Below are 24,002 nucleotides of genomic sequence, written 5' to 3' on the forward strand. Positions count from 1 at the left end.
TTGCCATAGAATAGCACTCCGGCTTGACTAAGCTGGTGTTTCCTGTCTCCCTCCTTACCGACAGTAATTCAGAGTATTAAGACTTTATGCCGACAGCTTAGCTGACCGGGGAGTAGTTACTCCCCTGCCGGCTTACAGTTGCCGGCATAAGAGGCTTATCTTCTCTAGACCACACCTGAAGTGGTAGTATAATGCCGCCACCTTCTCCCCTGCGGTCTAGAAGACAAGTCTTGTTTCGGCAGACCCTAGGCTGAAGAATAGATATTCTTTTGCCGCCTAGGATGGCACCAATAGTGAAACAGAGTTTCACCCTTGTTTGGAAATGGCGGCAACCATGCCGCCTTCTCCTAACACAACATACAAGACCATTTCCCTGCCCCTTTCTGTCCTTTAGCGATAACCTAGCCATCGCATATCTGTGACCGTCGTCCTACACTCTTCCCGCTTGCCGGGTAGACCGTAGCACCGGCCGGGCTCCTACATAGGCGGCTTGAGAGTCGATCTAACTTTCCCTTACGGACGCAAGTCTCCGGGAAAGGTTGTGTCGGCTATGACGGCTGCCGGTGGGAGACCACTTTTGCCTTTGAGTATTCTTCAGTCCTCCCTTGGTCTGCCATCCACATCCCTGAAACCAGCAGCGACAGGCATCAGATCTTGTGGCTGGATGGAAGCTTGAATGATTCATTCACCACTTCCATTTGAACCTTTAGTTTGGAGGAAGGCAGTAGGATTAATATACCTGCACCCTTATTTACTGTACAGAGCTACATTAATAAGGCAGCCCTTCACTCCATGCTTTCTCTCTTTCTGTTGGCTAGGGCCGTCAGGTACTAACCCAGCCGGCATGCTACCGGCTGGACCGGTGCCGTCAGGTGCTAGCCTAGCCGGCAACATGCCAGCTGAACTACAGTATATGATTATATTTGCAGTATAGATATACTCGCAGACAGAAAATTATAATATATATTATACAATAGTTAATATTTCTAACATACCCTGTGTGTTCTTTCACAGTCTATTGTTGAGACCAATTTTATATTGAAGTGAAGTATTCCTTCAATACAATAAGAAAGTCATCAGTTTATAACTTACCCCACAATATTAATACCTTTTATGGAAGGGCTAGTGTTAGTATATACTAATTCTGTCCCTTGAGGTTAGAAACCTCTCTATTAAGTTTCCCTTAATAAGGAAATCCTAACATTAATATTGGGTGAGGTCTCATCAATTGGCTGGATAGGACGCACAGGTATGTGTCTTTCCTATTTCCTTTCTAGCTTACTATCCTAAGCTGTAATGGTTAAGTTACCATATATTGCATAAAGCCTGTTTATGAAGTGTGATAAACAATAGCATACTCATTTATTTTTCCTTTTTTTACAGGAGGAGCCCAAACTGAAGTGCGAGGTGATCTACTGTAACCACAAAAGTAGGAACTTTTGTGGTCACACTATGTGCAGGATTCATGCCGCCTGCGTGATTATCACTGACACCTTGCGGTACTGGAACCCCCAGAACTGCAACGTCTGCTCGGCCAAGGTGGTCGAAGGCTTCAACGACCCCAAGTCAACGGTGTCGAGGAATGTCGCACAAGAAAAGCTGCGCAAGTGGGTACAAGGATTCCAAAAGAACTCTCCGAGACTGTACCTGCCCATCGACAGGATGCGTAGCTTGCTGTTTCCTAATGCCGGTAGTGAAGCTGTCGTGCCCCAAACACGACCTGGACCTCCCTGCGTCCTGATTGCAATTGAGACGGACGTTAATGAGTCATTGCAAGGCATGGGCATCCACCAGGAGGAAAGGATGTCTGAAGTGTCTACGGACACTGAGAAGGATCTCCTTAGTGATGATCCCAAGGAGGAGTCTACTCTACCTCCCGAAGGAGAAGAAGAGGTAGAGTCGTTGGAAGTGAAGGAGTCCCTTCCACCTGTGCCAGCATTAGAGCTGACATCATCTACATCTTCAGCTCCTAACCCTTCATTGGACGCCATGAGCCAAGCAGTTTTGGCTCATATCCCTACGCTCCTTGAGAATATTCGCAAACAAGGCGAAGCAAGGGAAGTGAAGCTTGAAAAAGGGCTCCGTGACGCATGGATCACCGCCTCCTGAGAGTCAATCAAGTGACCCAGAGTTCAAGACCTGCCATCCTGCTCCGAGACTAATCCTTGGAGGTACGTGGAGTATATGCCAATTACCAACGGCAGGCTCTACATCTCAGAGAAGATGGGAGCCGTCCCCCTAGACGATATCCAGTTCTAGCCGAGCTTCAGTGCTTACTCTGACTGCTTCATTCGACTGAAGCATGAGCCAGCATCAAAGGAAGACACAGAACCGAAGGAGGTCATGGTTTTCGACCATGATAAGGCAAAGGCTCTCTTGTCGAGCAGCCTGAAAAAGGCAGGTTATACTAACTCGAAAGTGTCAGTATTGAGCAAGAAACATCCTACCTTTCTTGGTCCTGCTTCAAGAGTCTTCCCCTTTACGTCGAAGGCATTCCAGGCTTTTGCCAAGGCAGTGGAGGCAGGCAAACCATGCCCTGCACTAGAGGAGTGTAGGCCTCTGTCGTTATCCCTGCCCATGGGCAAGAAGGAATGTAAATAAGTCCACCTAACCTTCTCAGTAGGGAAGCTAGATGCAGATATGGTGGGATGGCAGTTCAGCCAGAATCTCCCTAAGCTGTCAGACTTTCTCTTGCGCATGGAGCAAGAAACGGAGGAGAGGCTTGCCGCCTCTCTGTCCATAAAGAACTGTAGATCTGGGGTTGCTGAATCCCTTAATAGAGATCTAATCAAAATTAATGCAAGGTGCAAATTATGGGGTATGAAGTTGAATCCAAATAAATGGTAAAGTATGATTGTAAGTAGGTCATGGACAATGGCTACTCAACATCTGGATCTCTGAATTGATAATATCTCTTTAACTTTGTATAACTCTTATAAAATTTTAGGTGTGATTCTCGACAGCAAATTTACTTTTGAGAAACATATCAGATCTGTGTTTTCTTCAATTACAAAAAAATTGGCTTTTTGCGAAAGTCTTTTTAGATTTTCAGTGATCAATCTATTCTGAAGAATTGTTTTAATTGCTTCATTCTACCTTGTTTCGAGTACTGTTCTCCTGTCTGGTCTTCAGCTGCTGATTTTCATCTTAATTTGTTAGACAAGAACTTACGGTCTATGAAATTTCTTATTCCTGATCAAGTTATTAATCTCCGGCACCATTGTTCAATTAGTTCATTATGTAGGTTGCATAAGACTTTTTTATAATTTTGACCATCCTTTACATTCAGATCTTCCCAGACAGTTCCATCCTGTGCGTAATACGAGGCATGCAGTTAATTCCAATTGTCAGGACTTCTCCATCATGAGGCTCAATAGTGCACAGTATTCTAGAAGTTTTATTTCAGCTGTGACAAAGTTGTGGAATGGTTGAATCAGTAAAACTTCAAAAGTTCAAACTTGCAGTATATGTTTTTTTTTTTCTTTTTTTTTTTTTTTGTTGAACAGGCTGAAATAAGTGTTCATAGTTTATATGTGAAATGGCTGTTGTGAAGTTGTTAATCTTTTTAAAATATTTCATTTTAATTGTTCATCGCTTCTTTTATCGGTTATTTATTTCCTTATTTCCTTTCCTTACAGGGCTATATTTCCCTGTTGGAGCCCTTGGGCTTACAGAATCTTGCATTTCCAACTAGGATTTTGTTATGTATTGTTGTAATGATGTACTGTATTACTTCAAATGTTACGTGCATTGAGCGCAATATTGCATCATATTGCATTGAAATTTTTTTTAATATTGTACATAACTGAAATAATGTATATTGATATTAGGGTTCAAGCATTTATTAATTACCTCAAAAATAGTATGTGATTCTTTTTACTTTTGTATTGCATTAGGATTTAAGTCTTTTGAGAGCGATGTTCTTGTGTTCGCTCTTATGTTTTGGTTTGTGAGATTGTTTATGAGACGCTCGACGTTCAGTTTCAGTTGGGAGTTGGTTGTCGGAACCCCAGAGTCAAGAGTAATGTAGACTTTTATTATACAATAAAGGGTTATGTATACACCTGCATTTGATTCAACATACAACCAACACAAGATTGGCAACGCAGATGGAATCCCTTGGATAATTACTAATAATTCTTCACTCATTTACAGGTGAGTAATATGCAGAAATCAACAGACAGTATGCAACCAATACAAAATTGGCGACGAGGATGGGATCCCTGGATAATTACTAATAATTCTTCACTCATTTACAGGTGAGTAATATACAGAAATCCCTAGACAGTATGTAACCAACACAAAATTGGCGACGACCTGATGATGAATACACGCAGAGATCATAGAGAAGGAGAAGAAACATTATTGCAAGCGAAACAGAAGAAAAAGCCAATGAGGATTTCCCAGGCAGCCAAATAGAAGAATTTCCTGCAACACAAGCAAACAAAACAAGAAAACAAAGTGAATTTTAAAGTTGGGTAGGATACAAAAAAGGTAGAAAGTTACAAGGTGACTTTAGAACAGAAGCCTAACCTAAATAAGGTAAGCAGTCAAAATGCCTTTCGACATTGAACATCCCGAACGATTTAGCATCACAGCTGAACCCAATTCTGTTGCAACACGACGGCAATAGTGGTGTGAGGAATTTAAGATTTATTTAGAAGCATAAGGGAATATGAAGGATGCCCATACAGCAGGCAGAGAAGTTTGGGAAGTGTTTAAGACATTGCAGCGTGCAGATGACACAAGGGAAGATGCTATTAAGGCTCTTACCACTTCTTTTGCTCCTCAGGTCAATAAATTTTTTGAAAGGTATCAATTTACAGCACAGGCATATAAAAAAGAAATGAAAGTTTAGAAGCACTTGTGACTAGATTAAATTGATTTGAAGCAAAGCGAAAAATCTATTTCTGGGTGAGATGGCTATGTCGTCCTGAAGGAGGTTCCTATTGGTAGCTTTCTAAGGGATATTTGACTACAGTGATATTTCCAGAGAATTGACCTTTAGGTCTCCAGAATTCTAACTCCCGGCGTGAATATCCTTAAAATTTCTCTTAAGGATATCGCATAAAATCAGGGGACGTATATCTTGATACGACACAGCAATCTTCACCCCGAATAGCTTTTTCGCCTCGAGGGGGAAAGTGGCTAAACTGAAGGGGAGCCGTTATCAAGGTTACCCTTCCTACCATACTACTACATGGCTCCAAGAGGGCGCTCATTCTTTGTAGCATTGAGCATGGTGGGAGACAGATAACACTAGCCTAGTCAAACCAGAGTGAACTACTCTATGTCAAGACCAAGATAGGGTTGTCGCCTATGACGGCACTCTGTGGGTAGGAGGAATTACCCTTAAATCTCCATAGGAGACGAGTATCGAGTTATATAACTAATTCTAGGAGATATACTATCTCCCGTTGAATTAATAAAACAATACACGACGGTAAACGGGGATATTGTATGAAAGAATACTAAACGGATTTTGAGCGAAGCGAAAAATCTATTTTTGGATGAGATGGCCATGTCGTCCTGATGGAAGTTCCTAAAGGGTAGCTTCCTTGGGTATATATAACTACGGCGATATTCCCAGAGAATTTACCTTAAGGTACCCAGAATTCTAACTCCTGGAGCGAATATCCCTAATAAAAGAACCAGGGATATCGTGAAATATCAGAGAACGTATTCTTGACACGCCACATAGCAATCTGCACCCCGAACAGAGTTAACACTTCGAAGGGGTCAATTGGCAAGAAAACGAAAACGAGAAAGAAAGGAGAGCCGCTCGCAAGGTATCTCTCCTCTCCCGTTTCGTAAACGTGCATTGCGCCGCTCATGGCACCATCTGTATTCCTTGTAGCGATACACGAGGTGCTACAGATACTGTATGTAGGGAGGGGACCTACAGCCATTTAGAAGAAAGGGAAGGGCGGGTCCATCAGGACGACATGGCCATCTCACCCAAAAATAGATTTTTCGCTTCGCTCAAAATCCGTTTTTCGGGCTCAAGCCATGTCGTCCTGATGGAAGTATACAAGAGCATTACTGTATCTGTGGATTCTCAAAACGTGCCGTACTCCCCGAAGGTATTTCCCGGCCAACTAGACCTAGAGACCTAAGATGTTACCGTCATACATCTTTTCAACTAACCATAGACCATGTTAGTGCTTCCTGCCCCCTACAGGGAAGAGTCCTACTAGACTCTAGAAAAGTCTCGAAGAGTACATATACCTATGTATGAATAACAGACAAGCCAATATAGTGGTCTCACCCTATATCATGTAAAGCATAGTTTGTAAAGAACCACTGAGTCAATATGAAATATCGACCAGTTCCCCATTCAATACTGGATTGGACAAAGGTTTATATCCGAGTAGGAGGAAAACTTGCATGTCAGCCACCGTCCCCTTAGGGCATGGAGTCCTCCCGCCAAGGGAAAGCATAAACCAATGCAAAGAATGCTTGCATAAAGGAACAATCTATTATAATTATACCAGATAAATATACATAGAACGTAATGCAAAATTATTTCAAAGAAATTGACACAGGTGAAGGAGACACAAGGTTCACAAGAACTAGTTTATTGACAAACAATAAATAAAACAGGTTAAACAACCACTGTATATATATAAGAGGAGGATAACCAACAAATAAGCATAAGCATGATAGTAAACAGAAAACTTGTTTATCTGAAAGAAAAACATTAGCGCCACTTTTAACATACCGAGGTATCAAAATCATAAAAGTCTGTATTACTAATCAGTCACATTAGCGTTGGAAACGCTCGGCACACTTGTCTGCACTTATGCTAGGTTCACCTTTGAAAGTGGAACAGTCAATGTGGGCAACCCAGTGCCCTAACACTTAGTTTGTAGAACAGTTTGTAACTACACACTCATTCCGGAATTAATCGTCCAAATTAAATCCACTGTTCCTCGCAGAGTTAAACAGCAGGGTTAACGACACTACCCACTTCTACCACAGACCTCTTTAGTTGCTCCACTTGCTTCGCATAGTGACGAAAGAACACTCTGGAAGACCTCCAGCCAGTGTATGAACGAAGATGTTCGAAATCCATACAATTAAAGAAATTTAAGGATGAGGCAACTTTCCTCGGATCGTGACCTGCGGCTGTACTGTCTGGATCCGCTCTGCGAATAAAATAGGTGATTTTCGCCCTAAGTTGTTTCAGTGATAAATTTGAGCCTGATGTTTCTCCCCTGAATAGTTGACCACCCCTGAAGTCTGAAATTCTACGAAGATAGACCTTTAGGCATTCCACTGGACATAGAGATGCATCTTCTTTCAGAGGGCAGATTCTCCAGGGACCACACCTGTTGGTGGGTAACTCGTTCTTGGCGAGAAACGTAGGATCCGGGAACAGGTTCAGTTCTCCCCCATCCAAGAACTGAACATGACCCTCCTCTCTCGAGAGGGCTGCAATTTCACTAACCCTGGCCCCCGACGCGAGTGCAAATAGGAAAATAACTTTTTGGGTCAAATCCTTTAAAGCACCCTCCTCATTGTTTAACAGCGAAGCGAAATGAAGAACTTTATCTAAAGACCATGAAATGGGCTTTGGAGGTGCTGATGGGCTGAGCCTAGCACAGGCTTTCGGAATTTTATTAAAAATATCGTTAGAGAGGTCGACCTGGAAGGCATATAAAATGGGTCTTGTCAAAGCAGATTTACACGTTGATATTGTGTTGGCTGCTAACCCTTGACCATGGAGGTGGATGAAGAAAGATAAGCAGAAGTCCGTCGAGATCTTTTGCGGATTCTTCGCCTTGACAAAGGCCACCCATTTCCTCCATGATGACTCATATTGCCTTCTAGTAGATTTGCACTCATATTCCTCTAGGAAGTCTATACTGTCTTTCGAAATCCCGAAACGTTTTCTCACCGCTACGGAGAGAAAATCATGAGCTGCAGGTTCCGAGTTTTCTGTGATGAAGCGCAGACAGTCGACTTCTGAACTCGCTGGGTCAGAACTGAAGCTGGTAACGGCAGACACTTCAGCCGTAGTTCCAATGCCAGAGGGAATCACACGCTGTTCGGCCAATTGTGAGCCACTATTGCCGCTACTCCCTTGAAAGATCTCAGTTTGTTGATGACCCTCAATAGAAGGTTGTGAGGAGGGAACAGGTAAATCCTGGACCATCTGTTCCAGTCGAGGGACATCACGTCCACTGTTTCCGCCAAGGGATCCTCGTACGGGGACACGTAAAGCGGTAACTTCTTGTTGTCTTTCGTCGCAAAGAGGTCTATCTGCAGTTCTGGGACTTGACTCGAGATGAAGGAGAATGATCCTGCGTCTAGGGACCATTCCGACTCTATCGGTGTGAACCTGGATAGAGCGTCCACTGGCACGTTGCGAACTCCTTGAAGGTGAACTGCCGACAGGTACCACTTCTTCTTTTCCGCCAGTCGAAAGAGGGCCAGCATCACCTGGTTGAGTGGTGGTGACCTTGATCCTTGACGATTCAAGCATCTCACAATCACCTCGCTGTCCACCACCAACCTTATGTGGATCGAGCGACGAGGGGAGACTTTCTTTAAGGTAAGGAGTACTGCCATAGCTTCCAGAAAGGTTATGTGAAATGTCTTGAATAGATTGGACCAAGTTTCTTGGGCCTTCTTCCGATAAGAATGACCTCCCCACCCCTCCTTCGAGGCATCTGTGTGAATAGTCAACGAGGGGGGAGGTGGCTGAAGAAGTACCGACTTCTTTAGTTGCCTGACTTGGGACCAAGGCCTGAGAACGTACGTAGAAGAAGCGGAACTGGTCTTATCAGATCTCTTCGCGCATTTGATGCATAACTTCTCCAAACTCCGGTTGCATCCTTTAGCTGTGCTCTTAGCACCGGGTCTGTTACTGAAGCAAACTGGAGAGAACCCAGCACTCTCTCCTGTTCACGTCTTGATATCCTTTCGGAATCCTGATCCAGCTATCTCTTTCCTCTTCTTCGCTGGGATGGAGAGTTGGTGTGACACTAGGTCCCAGTGGATTCCCAACCACTGGAACTTTTGAGATGGAGAAAGTCGAGACTTTTTTCTGTTGATCTTGAAGCCTAGATACTCTAGGAACTGGATCACCTGTAGGGAAGCTTACAAACATTCTATCTTGGATGCTGCCCACACCAGCCAGTCGTCCAGGTAGGCTACCACCTGGATTCCCTTTAGGCGTAATTGTTTGAGAGCTACGCTCGCAAGCTTCGTGAAGATCCTTGGGGCTATGTTTAGCCCGAATGGCATGGCTCTGAAGGCGAAGAGTCTTCAATGTAGCTTGAGCCCTAGGTAGGGGGAGAGTTGGCGAATGATTGGAACGTGCCAATAGGCGTCTGACAAATCTATGGAGACAGTAAATGCCCTCTTGGGCAGTAAGGTCCTTAAGTGTTGCAATGTTAGCATCTTGAACTTGCAGTTCACTATGAAATTGTTGAGTGGCAACAAGTCCAGAATGACTCTGAGTTTTTCTGAGTCCTTCTTGGGAACACAAAACAGCCTCCCTTGGAATTTGATGGACTTTACCCTTCGGATTACTCTTTTCTCCAACAGTTCTTGAATGTACTCCTCCAGAACGGGGGTGGAGTGTTGGAAAAATAGAGGGGACGGGGGTGGAGTGCTGTACCAGATCCAACCTAGTCCATTCTTGAGTAGGCTGTGGGCCCAGGGATCGAAGGTCCACCGATCCCAAAAATTCTGAAGTCTCCCTCCTACCGGTATCATCTCACTTTGACTGCTGTTGCCCTGAGGCCTTGCCTCCTTGACCACGACCACCCCTGAATCCCCTCCCCCTTGAGGGGCATCTAGACGAACCTCTGGCTGCTCCTCTAGGCTTCGCTCGAAAGGTAGTTGACTGCCCTTCGAACGCTGGGTTAAATGCCGGAGACTGCGTCGACACAGCTTGGGGTACCCACTGGTACGTGGTCGGGGTTTGTGCCACCATCTGGGGCACTTTAGGCATAGGAAATTGCTGTTGCTGCTGCTGTCTGAATGGCTCGGCTGGCTGAGAGGGTAGCCTAGTCTTCTTAGTCTTCCTCTTTGGTTGGGGACCCTCATCCAGGGGAAGACTTTCTCTTGAGAGATAGGCCCCACTTCTGGAGAAGGTTTCTATTCTCCGTGGCGGCCTTATCTACAACCTCCTTGACCGCTTCACTAAGGAAGAGGTCTTTGCCCCAAATGTTGGAGGAGATTAGCTTCCTTGGCTCGTGCCTCACCGCAGCTGAAGCGAACACGAACTCCCTGCAAGCCCTCCTAGCTTTGACGAAGCCGTAAAGGTCCCTCGTCACTGTGACTAGGTGTGTCTTAGCCACTACCATGAACATCTCCTAGACCTTGGGGTCACTTGCCATTGTCTCCAGAGTCATTGGATAAGACATTGAGGCAGCAAGTCTTTCTTTTGTCTCAAGCTCCCTTCGCAAAATAAAGTCAGACAGCTTGGGGAGGTTCTCACTGAACTGACGTCCGGCAATATCAGCCTCCAACTTCCCGACTGAGAAGGTAAGATGGACGTCCTTCCAGTCCTTGTGGTCCATGGGTAGGGCCAAAGACAAAGGTTTACACTCCTCCAAGGAGGGGCATGGCTTACCTGCCTCGACTGCTTTCAGCACAGCCGTAAACCCTTTCTGCATAAAGGGGAAGGCTCTAGAAGGAGAGGACACAAAGGAAGGGTGCTTCTTACTCAAAGCAGGTACCTTTGAGTTTGTGAAGCCCCTCTCTTTCATCGAGCTTGACAGTAAAGCTTGAGCCTTAGCGTGGTCCAAAACTATGACCTCCTTCGGCTCTGTTTCTTCCTTTGAGGCTGGTTCCTTCCTTAGACGGACATAACAGTCCGGATACGACTCCTTGCTGGGCCAGAATTCCACCTCCTCAAGGGGGACTGAGCCCAACTTCTCCAAAATGACGATTTTTCCCGTCGTCATAGGCATGTGCTCAGCATACTTCCAAGGGTTAGCATCTGAGCACAAGGGAAGGTCTTTCACGCTGACCTTCTTCTGGGGCCCACGTGATGCTGCAAGTCTCCGCATCTCCAGCTCCATTGCAGCCGCCTTCTCCATATTCTCCCTCTGCATCTGTTGGATCATTCCAACGATGGAGGAGAGGGTCTTTCCCAGCTCATCTGGGAGAGAGGACGATGTTGAGGGTATAGGTTCAGGGGACTGAACCGGAGTAGCCAACACCTCGTCGACCTCTTCCTCTTCATTGTCTGGAGCCTTCTCTTCATCCTGGTCTTCTGCCAGAAGGTCATCTTCCAGACGCTCGGACACCTCCGACATCCTTTCATGCAATTGGATGTCCTGCAGGGCATCCGCGACTTCAGCATTCACAGGGATCTGAACCACTAGTATCTCCACTTGAGGCTGGGGAATCACTGCCTCAGCTGACGCCCTGGGGAAAAGGTAAGCCCTCATCTTCTCACTTGGAAGATAGGGCCCAGATGTGTTCTTCTGAAAGCCCCTTACCCAGGTGCGAAGCTTCTCCCTTGCTGCGGCCCTTGACTCCGCCGTCTTAGGGGAATCAAAAGCCTCATTAATCAGGTTTGTGCACATGGTACATACCTGCGGGTCCAAATGCCGGAGATCACCTTTGGAGACTGCGCATGCTGCGTGCCTCCTACACAAATCATGTCCACAGAAGTTCTTGCTGTGGACGTTGCAGAAAACGCTTCTACACTTCGGATGGTCCTCCTGTAAAGAGAAGAAAATTCCATGAGTATCAAGTGAACTACGTATCACTGGGTATACATAGTTTAGCATAACTAAACCAGAAAGGAAAGACACACACTTGTATTTCCCGCACAGTCAATTGCTGCAACCTTCCAGATAATAAAATCGTATGGTTAATCTATACTAGAGCAACCAATGAATACTTTCCAGAGGAAACAGGTGTAGCTCACACCCAAAAAAGTGATTTTAAAATGCTGGATAGTAGACAAGAAAGAACTCACTTTCTTTATCTGTAAGGTTACACCAAAAGGATGTGCAAGACAACACAAAAGTGTTAGAAAAACTTAGTGTTGTAACAAATACTATACTATAGTTTTCTCCCTACAGTATATACTATACTGAAAAATACTGGCTACAGTATAGAAGGTAATGTGCCGGCCGGCACGTGCCAGCTGGCACACACCTTAACTAGTTCCAAAGTATATTACTTATAAACTATAAGGTGGGAGGACGCTGGTTCAAATGCATGTGCCGGCCGGCAGATAAACAACAACCACACCCGGCTGCCGGCCACTAATTGTAGCGGCCAGCAGACAATGGTGTGATATATAGCCAGCCGGCAAAGGTATACAACCAATGCCGGCTGGCAGCAAAAGAACCAGAGAACTCCGCCTGCCCGGCTGCCGGCCACTCAGGCCGGCAGCCGGGCTAGGGCACAACACTAGAAGAAAAACAGAATGGATGCCGGGATAAGAGACTGTACTACCTCATAACCCGGCAACCCGAAAGAGTGCACATAAGGAAGGGGAGAATATAACTTCAGGCTTCCTGACCAATGCCATCTGGCTCTACAGACAAACATGGATGAGAGACCAAGGGAGGTCCAGGCAGCACTCAAAGCAGAAGACCCCTGCCGGCCGGCACGCACTGCCGGCCGGCAAGGGAGTGAGTCAACCCCACATCCTAACCTATGCTAGGTACAGACGTAGAATGACAGGAATGCGATGGCTAGGCCATCACAAAGGAAAGAGGGTGAAAGGGAGAAGAGGGTCCTGCCAACCTTGCTCTAATAATGAATCACCCGCAGCCAAGAAAACTCATCTTAGCCTAGGGGAGATCTGAGGAGGGAGGCCAGCAATACTTGCTAACTCCCTCGGAACCAAAGTAAGGAAGGCGTTGTTATTCACAGAAAAGAGGATCTCATCCACCACACCGAGAACAACAATACTGGACTAGTCTGCTAGATCACAAAAGAAGGAATCATCTCGTACAGAAACCTTCGAAAGTGAACTAAAGAGGCAAAGCCTCCTATGTCTGATGTCAGTCTAGCAAGGGAATCTCAACCACAAGCTAGACAGAAACAGACTCAGACTAAGAACTCTGATGTCCTGTCCCCTTCCTGAAACCAGACTTACTGGAAACAGGAAAGAACAGAAACACCCTTATATAGTTGTATCCAAAGTCAATTCAGATAAACTATTAGGGTTAAGCCCAAGGCTTAAACAGAGGGAAAGGGATTGCACACCTTCTCCGAAGAGAAGAGAGCAACCGGGGAGTGTGAGAAAGTATACTAAGGCCCCATAGACAACTAGCCTAGGCACAAAGAGAATCGATTACCTAAATCAACGAAACTCACTCGTATACTATCTTGGAAGAAAATCAACATAATCTCAAATGTATAAAACTGCCTAAAGCTTCAATAAAATTTTAAAACACTCGGAAATCTGAATATCATGCAGGAAAGTACTAGGGCCAAATGACTAGGCTACAAGGTCTAGCATAGGCCAGAATCGGCAAATCTTTCGCCAAAACAAAAATACTCAAAGCATCATATAAAGAAATCCTATGTAACGCTGAACAGCTATAATTATTAAAGTGAAACAGCCAGGAACGTCACTCTGGCTAACTAAATAACTCATACCTAGCGAGCGACAGCGTCCAGGACGCCTACGGTAGGCAACAGCTCTTCAAACAACGATATCACTATCAAATCACTTTTAAAATTACCAAGAGCTTTCATTTATACATAAACGAAATAATACTCAACTTATCAGAAGCAGAAAAAGTTTGAGAAAGCATTATAAGTTGAAATAATCCAAGAATTACGAGAAACACAGGGAAAAAACACCGAGTTGTTGAGCTACGCAAAAAGGAATACAGATGGCGCTGTGAGCAGCGCAATACACGCTTACGAAACGGGAGAGGAGAGATACCTTGCGAGCGGCTCTCCTTTCTTTCTCGTTTTCGTTTTCTTGCCAATACACCCCTTCGAAGTGTTAACTCTGTTCGGGGTGCAGATTGCTATGTGGCGTATCAAGAATACGTCCTCTGATATTTCACGATATCCCTGGTTCTTTTACTAGGGATATTCGCTCCAGGAGTTAGAATTCTGGGTACCTTAAGGTAAATTCTCTGGGAATATCTCCGTAGTTATATATACCCAAGGAAGCTACCCTTTAGGAACTTCTATCACGACATGGCTTGAGCCCAAAAAAGCGCATAAGCTAGGTAGCCTAGCGTGGGGCGAGATCTCGGTTACCTAAATCGCCGAAACTCTAACGTATACGATCGACATAGGGAAGAGGAAAATTGTATGCATATATATATCTTTACCAGTATAATTGTGCCTAAATAGCTTTCATAATTTATTAATGCTATTAAAACTGGGAATGTCGTTCTACTAACTAAATAACACATGCATAATGAACGACAGCGCCCATGGCGCCTCCGGTGACAGGCCAAGCTCCATAACACATTAAATTAAACTAATTTCACTGTGAAGAAGGAGCTATAAATTATACACTGTAAAGAATAAATACTCAACTTTCCAGAGGCAGAAGAAGCTGGAGATTGCATGATTATTCATCTCGATAATGATAAAAAACGTTAGATTAACAGGGAAAACCACCGTGTCCAATCGCTACAGATATAGATATGAGCACCATTTTGGATACTCGTAGTAGTACGGCGGGAAGGGTAACCTTGATAACGGATCCCCTTCTGTTTCCGCCACTCTTCCCCCTTAAATCGAAAACACTATTCGTGGTGAAGATTGCTATGTGTCGTATCAAGATATACGTCCCCTGATATTATGCGATATCCCCAAGAGAAATTTTAAGGATATTCGTGCCAGGAGTTAGAATTCTGGAGACCTAAAGGTCACTTATCTGGGAATATCACTCTACCCAAATATCCCTTAGAAAGCTACCAATAGGAACCTTTCATCAGGACGACATGGCTTGACCCCAAAAAACCCAAGTGTTATAGGTATGGTAAAACTGATCATCCTGCATACGAAGCAAAGAAATGCCCTGCTACTGGACAAACATGCCAGAATTGCAGAAAGATGGGTCATTTTGCTACTGCTTGTAGATTCCCTAAATAGTACGCAAAGAAAATAAATGCTACAGTTGATACTATTGGTCATGAGAATAATGCGGAAAATGTTCATGATAAACAGGATAAGTCAGAAACTGATTTTGCGTTTCACATAAAATTTGTCAATAAAAATGCAAAGAAACGTATCATGGTAAAAGTAATCATAAATGGTAAACCAATTTTGATGCAAATTGACACAGCACCCGATGTATCAATTATGTCTGACAAAACAGCTAAAAGCATTCCTAATTTGTTATTTGTAGGTACAAATAGAGTTTTGAAAGGTTAAAATGGTTTTGATATTCAGGTAATGGGTGATTCGAACGTAGAAGTAAAGTACAAAGAACAGAAATTAGAGAGAATGTAATTAACATTCGTAAAAGGTAAAGGACAAACATTGCTCGGTTTGGATTGGCTACAGGATTTGAAATTAGATTGGCCTAGTATTTTGAAGGTTATAGGTAGACAAGATGAACACAAAAATGAAATGTCTGTGGATGATGTCATATCATAGTTTCAAGACGTATTTGAAGATAAAGTAGGTACAGTAAAGAATGCAAAGGCAACTTTAGTGTTGAACCCTGACAGTGCTCCTAGATTCTGTGCTCCCAAACCAGTACTGTATGCATTGAAAAGTGCAGTTGAAACAGAAATCACGAGATTAGAAAATGAAGGTTGCGAACAGTTTTGAAGAAATTGAAGGAACATAATATTAGAGTAAATAAGAGCAAATGTATTTTAGAAGTTGATTCAGTGGAATACTTAGGTTTTGTAATTAATGGCAAGGGTATTCACAAAACTAAAGACAAGATTAAAGCTGTACAATCAACAAAAGTACCAGAAAATTTTAAGGAATTACAATAATTTTTAGGTTCAGTAACATTTTTTTGGGAATTTCATTCAGAATTTGTCTACAATTGCACATCCATTGTATAATTTGTTGAATAACGGTGTAGAATGGAAGTGGACAAAAGAGTGTCAGGAATCTTTTCAAAGAATCAAACAGGAAATAACATCACCTACATTCCTAGTGCATTATCAAATACATTTACCAGTTAAATTAGTATGTGGTGCATCAAACATAGGTTTAGGTGCAGTAATATCTCATGTAATGCCAGATGGAACAGAAACCCTTATTAGTAATATTGGGTCCAAAAGCAAGTTTACCTACGTTGGCAGCTGTAAGACTACAACATTGGGCAATTTTGTTAGCCGCATACCACTATGATATAGAATACCGTCCAACATCAAAGATGGGTAATGCAGATGCTTTATCTAGATTACCAGTAGACAAAGCTCCAGAAGAGTATGATGATAGTATTCTGTTAATTTCTCTATATGATGTACCCATTACAGCAAAGGATGTAGCACACAGTACCAAGTGAGACCCGGTACTTAGTAAGGTTTAGAGAGTTTAATGACAGGTAGGGACTTATGTGGAAAAGAGAAAAATTGTAAACCCTATAAGGATATATGGTATGAACTGAGTGTAACACAAGGATTAGTGATGAGTGGTTCAAGGGTAGTTATTCCTAATTCACTGAGGAATAAGGTTTTGTCTGAAATACATGCTGATCACCAAGGTATTGTAAGATCAAAGTCAATTGCAAGAACTTTTGTATAGTGGCCAGGTGTAGATAAAGATCTGGAATCTTATATAAGGAATTGTGTGGAGAAGTTTTTAATGTGTGTTCTGAGTGGGAACTTAGTCCGGGAAAGTCTCCTTATAACAGTTACATAAACTTCAACAGGGGAGGATAGGAGCACTTACTCTCGGGGCACAAACACCCTGCTAATACTTTACTGTCACAATTCACTAACCATCACTCTTAAATACAAAAGGGGGAAATTTTACTGTCCAGAGGCCGGAGAACTCAACACGTAGGATAAGGTATAATTTACGTCCTACTCTACCTTTGTCAGGTCTATAGTCATCTCATTCTCAGGCTCTGTTCCGGCTCCGTCCCAGCTACCCCAATGAGATGCTGGACAGGTATTTTACGTTAATGTAATCAGACAAAATCCAAAATGGGAGCAGTGATGTAAAGTAGTTTAAAAGTTTAAAGATAAGGATCTTTACCTTCGAAGCAAATATATTAATGCAAAGTTCCTCGCTGTTACCACCTATAGACTTACTTAGGTTTTACTCTTTAAATATTCCCAGTTTAAACATTAAATAAATGAGGGAGCAAAAAATACTAAAGAGGTTTAATTAACCTAATATTGATTTATTCACAAATTCACATCAAAGAAACGGACATCTTAACAAAGACAAAATGGAATCATAAAATGTAATTCAAAATGATGAAAATTAGTTAGTTAGACACGTGGTCTGCAATAATAAAAAATCAAAATGGGGTCGGACACGTGGCCCATGTAACCCAGAGACTGTGTTAGTCTCCAAGCAAGAAATAATAATGAAAAAATATTTACACACAATCCCACCGCACACAGTCCGAATAGTGTAATAGCCAGGTTCCCTATCAAGTTAAAATTAGTCTAAGCTAAATAATGGGGGAATAACTATGGCCATTGATGTAGTACCTGCACTCCTTTGAAGATTAGTCCTATGCCCGTGATAGCTGTTGACCTGGTTGCACTTTGCACTCTTTTCTGGCCCACCCCAAAAATTCTTACTTTAGGTGCAACTATGGTACACCAGGGTCCTCTTCTCTCAATCTCTCCGACCGGCAGCACTCTTTTGCGAGTCGAGTTTTAGGAGAGAGGGGGATGCGGGTGAGCCAGAGGTGCACGGATTAACTACTGACCGGGCCGGTCAGTCGGTCACGACAGCTTCTAGTTGAATGGGTTCGACGCTAAGGTCGAGGAGATCACCTGGCTTCACCTTGCCAAACAAGTGACGGTCATGATGCGCACGGTAATCCATTGGGGGTGCCATATCGGGACTCCAGGACAGGGCAATATATTGTTGCAAGGAGTGCAGAGGAGGCAGGATTTTGTACTAAATACTTTAGAGAAATGTTGCTGCTCTAAGGGAGTTTATATATACAACAACCCTACCTATTCTGGCTTGCTAAAAATTAATAATTTAAATGATTAATCAGCAATGGACTGGTGTGATGGGCATACATCTTAAAATTAATAAACCTTAATTGGAATTGAGAAATATAAGATGCATTAATTCAGCAGTATTGAAATTTATATTTAAAATGCAGTTTAGGAATTTAATCTCGACCCATGTAGTTAAGGAAACAACCAACATACGCCGGGGTTACCACTAAGGCCCTCTGTTGTGCGTATCTACGTTGTGACGTCACGAGCATGGCATGCGCCACTGTCAACAAGTTTAAGTTTAGATTAGTCCTCCCTATGTTTCGTTAAAGAAAAGTGAATGTAGAAGAGAGCATTTAGGGAGTAACTATAGTATTAGTAGAAGAGAGCTAAAATTACGATTGAAAGAAGAAGAGTGAAGAAAATTCTTCACAAATTGTATGAATTGTGTTATGCAACAGAATAATCCTTATTTTGCTAGAATGCACCCATGGGAGTTACCCAGGTATCCATGGCAAAGAGTGCATATAGATTTTGCAGGTCCTTTTTTAAATTATTTGTTTTTGATAGTAGTAGATGCTTACAGTAAGTGGCCAGAAGTCATTGCTATGAAGACAACAACGTCTTATGCCACAATAAAAGAGTTAATACAAATTTTTTTCTACACATGGTATTCCAGAAAGAATTGTTACAGATAATGGTCCACAATTTACCTCACAAGAGTTTAGAGACTTGTAATGTCAATGGAATAAGGCATACATTTTCAGCAGCATATCATCCCTCTAACAATGGAGAGGCTGAAAGGTTTGTTCAAACATTTAAACACAATATGAAGTGTAGAAAAGCAAATTCAGGTAACATATTTGTACATGTATCAAAGTTTTTATTGTCTTATAGAACAACGCCGCATAGCACAACAGGCGTGACACCATCAAATTTGTTGATGGGGAGAAGGATAAGGTGTAAGTTAGCTTTGTTGTATCCAAGTTTGCAAAGTAATTTAGAAGATAAAGGGTGTAAACAAATAGAAAATCTTCCAAAGGCGAGACATTTTTACCTTTATCTGATGTCATGGTAAGATCGTACAACACTCCAGAGAAGTGGGTACCATGAGAGATTGTAAGAGAAATAGGAAATTTACATAATGTTGTTCAAGTTGGTGTAAATATTGTAAAACGTCATGTTGATCAATTACAGCCATTAAACAGAAATACAGTAGAGCAGGTGTCAGACAGATGCTTATTTTTGGATAAGTTTCCTATGCAGAAGGTTTATGTATATTATTGATGCCTTTGTTTGTGTGTTTTATTAATTAATAAGAAATGGGGAGACAAATGCAGTTAGTAGTAATTGTAAAGATATAGAAAGAATTGTGGAGAGACAGGAGAGTGAACGAGAGTTAGGTAGGAGGTTTTCAACTAATTTCGCTGACTCCAGGGTTCTTTCCCGTGAACAACTCCCCGAACAACAGGATCCGTTCTTGAATGTCGAACGTAACATAGACGAGTGAGACTTGGAAGCCGGGAAAAAAGTCACGTGATTAAGGATAGCTTGACACGCCCAAGACGACCATATATAAGCAACGAGAAGACGGCATCTCTCTCTCTTCCTAGTAGTCGCTCTGTATAATAGGTCTAACGACCTGCTTAACCTGCCGGGTCTCCTTGACGAACAACACGTGGCGGCTGCCTATACCAAATTGAGGGACGGCGATTACTTAGAATCCTAAAGCAGCCGAGAAATTACAGAGGAACTTTTACCCCTGAAAACGAAGGACGACGAACAAAGTTACTACGCCCGCACCTGATTGTCTGTGAGTGTGTTTGGCGAGACGTCCCAGAGCGACCGAGAGGCGTGACGTCCCAGAGTGACCAAGGCGTGTCTAGAACTTCGCGCCAACCTTCTCAACACCTGACGAAGGCTCATACTTCAGCGACGACAGTAGGTCTATGATTGACGTTTAGGCCTAACTAAACCAGGATTCACCAAATTCTCCAGCCAGTGTCAAGACGTCTGAGTTCATCACTAAGTGTTAATGTAGAAACCACGCTTTTGTTTTGACTGCTTGTAAGTGCCTGTTCAAACCCCTTTTTATGTCTAGTAAAGAAAGAAACCAGCATTCGTATCCCTCACCCACGTAACTTTGCTTATGTAAACTCCTGAGAGAAATTCAATTAATATTAAACTAAAGGAAATAATATGCAGAGGTAAGATACTAGACTAATTAAGAAGATTTATTGCAAGAAAAATCAAGGACATCATCACAAATGGTGGCATCGTTAAGGGATACTGTGCCGTGTTATATTAAGTTTGAACTAATACTGGCTTTATTTCAGATAAGTGCTGAAACCCCCTTTTAAGTGTCAAAGAAAGACAAAACATAATCTCAAGAAAAATAGAGGGAAACCAAAAGAAGGGAGTCGTGAACCAATGGATATGTGAGTAGTTTGCATGTTTTCGTTCGCTCTCTTGTTTTGTATAAATACTGTCTCTCTATAGAATAGGAAGTTAGGGCATTTGTCTCTCGTAAGAAAATTTTGGTGTTTTAATTTTTCCTTTTTTTTTAAGTGTGCTGTGAGTCTTGATAATATTTTCCAAAGACTTACACAATATCAATACGACTTGAGATTAACTGCAGACAGACGGTCGCGAAGTGCTAGTGTAGGAAGACGTCAAAATTGGACTAGAAATACAAATTTGAGTAACCGAAGTTCGAGTCCTGTAAGAGCAAATATTACCGATATGAATTCCGCTAGGCTGATCACACAAACCACACGGTTTTGTGGAAATGTAAGTAGGGATAATCCCGACAAACAAAGGTTAGAGAAATACAGTGTAGATAAGTGGTTAGCAGACACAGAGAATAGGATCACTAGTTTTAAAATAACTGATGATGTTACTAAAATTAAACAGGCTATGTTTTTAGTCAACGTAGACGTAGGGATGCTCACCTTACATTAAACGGTAAGGCTTTTGAAAAAATTACCACTTTCAACGAGTTCAAGGAGGAATGCAGACTATTGTGGCGATCGGCCAAGGACACTGATCGGTTGTTGAACTTGTATAGGTTTTCCTCGCCTAAATTTGAAGGTGATTCCATGCCCAGTTTGTATACCCAGGTTCTGAATCATTTAGAAGTAGTTAAGGAAGACATTTTGTCATTACCCACAATCACGGTAGGAGACAGAATGCAGTTTAGTGAGGATAATAACCAACTGGTAGATTTAGATGAAATTTTGACTTATATGGCCTACGGTACATTGTATGCAGCCTTTGGTTAAAAGGGAAAGGAAGGCTTTCAAGGACCTAAAGTTAGAGCCTGCACAGAAGCTCACAAAAACGTTGAGCCAAATCCAGGAAATCATCCAGAAAAACGAGACCCAAATTGAAGAGGTCACTTTTTCGGCGAATACCAAGCACAGAAGGTATCAGAATTACAGGGAAGATAAAAATAACGAGACCGGTAGGAATAAATATTACCATAAAAATTATCAAAATAACCAGCCCCCTTACAAGTCAAATGAACAAAACAGAGGAAATTATAATGAAACATATAAATCTAGAGGGAATTATCATCATAAGGTAGCTAGACCAAAGAATAGGTATTGCCAGTATTGTCAAAGAGGAGGTCACACAGACCAAGAATGTTGGTACCAAGGTAAGAAACATAATAAACCCTCCGAAAATACTCCTCAGGCACAGGCAAGGGATAACTCAAACCCTACTAATTACTCCGAAGAAAAACAAGGTAACAGAAAGTGACTAGAAGAGCAGGATAGGAGTCCAGGAAATAGGGAAACCAAAGAATGGAAGGATGTTGCAGGTAGCGGAGGTACATCCACGTTGCCAGCAACATATTTATCCTTCCGACAGCAATCATTACCCAAGACGAATATCAAGATAGAAGGTAAAGAATGTCTTAGTTTGTTAGATTCAGGAAGTACTGTAAATCTCATAGGGCTCCATACCTTAACTGATTATTTGAATATACCTATTTCTGCAATTAGGAGTGAGGATACATTAATTCAGGGGATAACTGGCAATCAGCTTAACAATGTAGGAGCCATAGATTTAAACATTTAATTACTAGAGAAGAAGTGTCAAGTGCCATTTTTGGTTTTGCAAGAAGTAGCATTTCCCGCTCGAGCTTTGATTTCTTTTGCAACAATGCAAGATTTTGGCATAGTTTTTGATTGTCAAGACAGAAGACTAGTTTTAAAGGGAAATAATCAGGAAGTCTGTTTTCAACTTGTTGATGACAAGTCCACTACAAATTTGGCCAATTTGCAGGGGACCGCTTCGATAGTTGAAACACACTCCGGTTCAGAAAGAGAAAGGGAAATCAAAGTAAAATCAGAAGAAAGGGAGAAAGAAGAGAATTTAGCAATTGCACCTAGAAAGGGAGAAATTACTTCTTGTAAAGGCAGCACACATACTAAGGATGAAAATGTCGACAGAGAATCTGTGAGAATAGATAAAAAGGAATTCCAAGAAGTTTTGCTGCTAGGCACATTGAATTCACAAGAATTAAGACACTTAAGAGAAACAGAATCTCATAAGGGAGGAGATGAAGATTCATGTTTTTGTACTCAAGTACAAACTGGGGAAATAAGTCTGATCAGCACAGCAGATGCAAACAAAATAAGATTTAGGCTAGCTAGAGATGTAGTACTACTACCCAATACTCTTACTAGAGTATATTTGATAACCCGCCTACACACAAATAATGATGTAATCTTGACCCCAGAAGGATTACCAGAATATGTCAGAATGGATAACTCATTAGTTCAGATGGAGGGATTAGCCTGTACTACTTATGTCATGAATTATTCTGATAAAAGACTCCATTTGTTAGCGGGTACCGAATTTTGTACAGGAATAGAAGTTACACACAAAATGATTCCGTTAGAGGAGGAAGCATTCTTTACCATAGGAAACATTGATGCAGGAATAGATAGGGAGATAGATAACACCGATTTTCCTGAGTATAGAAAAAGATTAATAGAAACCTTAAATAAATATAGGCAGGGCATAGCCATTACGGGTGATAGGTTAGGTAGGACTGAGGTGTTAAGACATAAGATAATCCTAGATGATGGAGCCAAACCCTTTTTCATACCTAATTATAAATTACCTATCAGCCAACGTCCAATAGTAGATAAAATGATAGAAGAAATGAGAGAAGAAGGAGTGGTCATACCCTCTAAATCACCTTATAATTCTCCCATGTTGTTGATTCCAAAGAAAGATGGAAGTTACTGATTAGTGATTGATTATCGCAAGTTGAATGCGAACACAGTTCCTGATAGAATGCCCATGCCTGTAATAAACGATGTTTTGGCTCAGTTAGGAGGAGCAAAGATCTTCTCATCCTTAGATCTACTAAGTGGATATTGGCAAGTACCTTTAGACGAAGAATCAAAGCCATTAACTGCCTTCAGCACACATAAAGAACACTTAGAATTTCAGGTAATGCCATTTGGGTTAACATAAGCTCCATTGACTTTTGTAAGGTTAATGTTACAGATCTTAGGAGACATAGAGAATGTGTCAGTCTATTTAGATGATGTCATTATATTTAGCAAAGATATAGAGAGCCATTTCAGAACCATAGAAATCGTTTTAGAACGACTAAGACTGGCAGGATTAAAGATAAAGGTTAAGAAATGTCAATTCTTGAGGAAATCTTTAGAATATTTAGGACATGTGATCAGTGCTGATGGATTGCGCATGCAAGAAGGAAAAATAAAGGCGATTGTAGAATATCCTGCTCCACAAAATTTGAAAGGTGTAAGAAGATTTTTAGGGATGATAGTATAGTATAGACCATTTGTCAAAAATTTTGCTACTATAGCTAAACCATTGACAGAATTAACTAAGAAGGATGTAGAGTTTGAATGGAAAGCAGAGCAAGAAGAGGCTTTTCAAAAGTTGAAGGAGAAATTA

The sequence above is a fragment of the Palaemon carinicauda genome, chromosome 6 (genome assembly GCF_036898095.1).
Source record: "Palaemon carinicauda isolate YSFRI2023 chromosome 6, ASM3689809v2, whole genome shotgun sequence".
Taxonomy (NCBI): Eukaryota; Metazoa; Arthropoda; class Malacostraca; order Decapoda; family Palaemonidae; genus Palaemon; species Palaemon carinicauda.